The 3,063-nt window shown below is 50.0% G+C and overlaps 1 pseudogene; it reads right to left on the bottom strand.

The window, feature by feature from the left end:
* Positions 1-255: 255 nt before the first annotated feature.
* On the bottom strand, positions 256-2,845 carry LOC142901274 (leucine-rich repeat and coiled-coil domain-containing protein 1 pseudogene; annotated as a pseudogene).
* Positions 2,846-3,063: the final 218 nt, after the last annotated feature.

The following is a 3,063-nucleotide window of genomic DNA, read 5'->3' as shown; positions in this document are numbered from 1 at the left end:
GTCAATTATCAAAACAAAACAGAGGAGCCAAAGTTCTTTCACATCTTGTACAATATTATCGTCTTTTTTTTTCTTTTTTAACAATATTGCAAACTTTTCAGTCTCTTTTGAAGATCTGCAACAGTTTTGATGAGTCCAAGATGTGTGCATATGTGTGAGTGAATCTTCAGGTGCTGCTTGTAGGTGTGTGTGGTGGGAAAGGGAAGTGTGTGTGCGTGGGGAAGGGTGTGCGTGTGTGTTGGGCATGTATGTGCGTTAGTCTCCTTCTGATGCCTCCAGAAGAAGCACAAGTTTGGTGATAGGCCGGCAAAGAGTGCTGGTCTTGGTCCGAACTTGTACTTGTCTTACGGCTCCCTTGGAATCAGGCACGGGTTGAGTCACTTGGCCCATAAGCCATGATCCTCTTGGTGCCATTTCGTCCACAATTAAAACGATGTCTCCTTTTTTGAAGTTTCGTATCTTCCTTGTCCATTTTTGTCTTTGTTGCAGTTCTGGCAGATATTCTTTTATCCATCTTCTCCAAAATACATCTGCCATGTACTGAACTTGACGCCACCTCCTTTTGCTGTAACAGTCGTCCAGTATTGTGCAACTTCGCTACTGCAGCCCTTTGTGCATCGGTTGCTTTATTCCTTTCTTCCAGCAACACAAGTTCCTTGGCTTCAAACTTCTCCTTCATGCGCTTCACCTGTCTCTCCAGTTGAGTCAAGAAGTCTGTCTTCTCCTGCCACTTCTTGATTGTCTCACCGTGAACTCTTTTGGCCTCTTCCAACTCGACATCCTTGTCCACCAGCTGCTGTTTGAGCTCCTCCTTGCGGAGGCTCAAGTGCTCCAACTGCTCTCTGGCTTCTGCCTGCTGAGCGCGGTCCTCCTCCCGCTGCTGCTGGAACCTCTTCTGGGCCTGCGTTGCCTCTTCACGCATCCTCCGTAGCTGGTCGTCACGCTCCTGCAAGGCCTCTTTAAGTTTGCGGATGGATTCAGTCTGGTCATCGACTATTTTGGCTTTAATTTTGAGGGCATCGCCGTCCCTCTCACTCTGCTTCTTCCGACTCTCCAGCTCAGCACCCAACACCTCTATCCTGGCTTCCAAACGTCCTCGATCCTGAGCCAAGGACACTCCTTGATGAGCGAGTTCCTGGCCCCAGATCTTCCTCTCTGCCCTGAGGCCGTCTATCACAGACTCGTGGGCTGTGAGCTGAGACATCAGTTGTGCCTTCTCTTTCTTCAGCAGCTCCAGCTGCAGACTCGCACGTCTGTCCTGCTGCAATTCTTCTTCCAAGGAACGGAAGCGGCTCTTCAGATCTGTCACAGCGTCATTTTTGGCTTTGTTCAACTGAGAGATGCGGCTGTTCTGTTCTTTGACCATTGCTGTCAGCTGCTGCACCAGAGAGGCAGATTTCTTCTCCTTCTCCTGGAACTGAGTAAATGCCGCCTTGTGACCCACAAGCTCCTCGGTCATCTGGTCACAAACGTCTTTGACCTCAGAGAAGCGAGCAGCCTCAATGGTGAGCGCCATGCGGAACTCGTCCTCCAGGGCAGCGTACTGTTTCTTGCCCTCTGCCAGTTTCTCCTGCAGCTCAGACTCCCTTTGGCCGTGTTTCTGCTCCATGAATGCAACTTCTTTGGCAACTGCTTGGCGGAAATCTGACCCATCAGGCTGCAGCCGCAAGTCCAGTTGTTTCCTGTGCTCCTGTTCCCTGGAAACCAAGAGCTCGTGCAGCTTTTGAAGTTTGTCTTTCTGCTGGCGCACCGCTGCTCTCTGGATGTCCAGCTCTCTCCTCAGAACTGCTGCTTTGTTCCCCAGCTCCCGCTGTCGCTTCTCCTCCTCGGCTTGCTGTTGCGCCCTCAGTGACTCCCCCTGGGAGATGTTTTCCTCCAGCCTGTGCAATGCAGCCTTGTGTTGCTCTTCGCTGGTGCGGGCTTGCTCCACCTGCTGGGTGAGGGATCGACACCTCGCCTCCAGCTCCTCAACACGATTTTTCAGTTCACAGCGCCCTGACCGCTCCCTCAGCAACAGTTCTTTCAATCTGTCAGTGGTGTGAAGGGCCAAACTCTGAAGATCTTTTTCTTTGCTGGCCTTGGTCTGCCAGCACTTGAGTTCGTCTGTGAGCTTCCTAACGGCCTGCTCTGCCTTCCAGCGTCGCTCTCTCTCCTGGTCACGCTCTTCCAAGATAGTCCTGTAGGTTTCTGCCTCATCTTTGGGTTTACTTGTCACGTCAACAGAGGCTCCAATGGCTCTTTGCAGGAACTTTCTCACTGGCTCGACTGCTTTTGCGCCGCGTGCAATGTTTACTTTTTTCCGGGTTCTCACTGTGGCCTCTGAACTCGTCTCGACGCGACACTGTGGATCACTGTCTGATTTCCTGCTTCTGATCTCCTTGGCAGGCCCCTTCTTCGTAAGGCTGTTGCGATGTCTGGGGATCCTGGACCGCCTCCGGTTTTCCTTCCCACTGTCACACTCGCTCTCTGACGTGTGATCCGTGTCCCTCTTGAAGATTTGTTGTGTCACGACAGCAGAGGAGCTACTGGTTGTTTTATCAGCAGGGGTCAACTTGATGAGCTGGTAAACTTGTTCCTCCAGTTTTTTGATGCGTTCTTCATTGACAGAGTCCACTGTTTCAGCTACACAACGATTGTTTGGAAATTGTGTGTCCTTTTTCTTTAATGGCAAAGCAATGCTGTAATGTCCATCTACCATTTTGATGGATGCAGAAACACTTTCCATGAATAATTTATCCTCCTGCGACATTTCAAGACGCTCTTCTTTCTCACGCTCTGGGAAGTCTTGCTTGATTTGCTGTCGTATCAAGTTCTCCAGCTTGACAACAGAGATCCTGTGAGCCATGACAACCCGTTTACCATTTTTGGAGACACTTGTTTTTCGAAAGGGACCATTTACAGTCCATCCTAAGGCTGTCTTAATGGCATAAGGTCCATTTTGCTTGCTGTTAATTACCTTCCAAGGTTCCAGTGCCATTGGAACGTTGCTGCCGATAAGCAAGCCGATATCAGAATTGATTGGATTGAGTTTTACCTCCTTTAGATATGGCCATTGCTTCAGAT

The sequence above is a fragment of the Nelusetta ayraudi genome, unplaced genomic scaffold (assembly GCF_046127955.1).
Source record: "Nelusetta ayraudi isolate G7.1 ecotype Tasmania unplaced genomic scaffold, CSIRO-AGI_Nayr_v1 ptg000085l, whole genome shotgun sequence".
NCBI lineage: Eukaryota > Metazoa > Chordata > Actinopteri > Tetraodontiformes > Monacanthidae > Nelusetta > Nelusetta ayraudi.
Note: the sequence above shows the minus strand (reverse complement) of the source record. Positions and strands in the feature narration are given on the sequence as shown.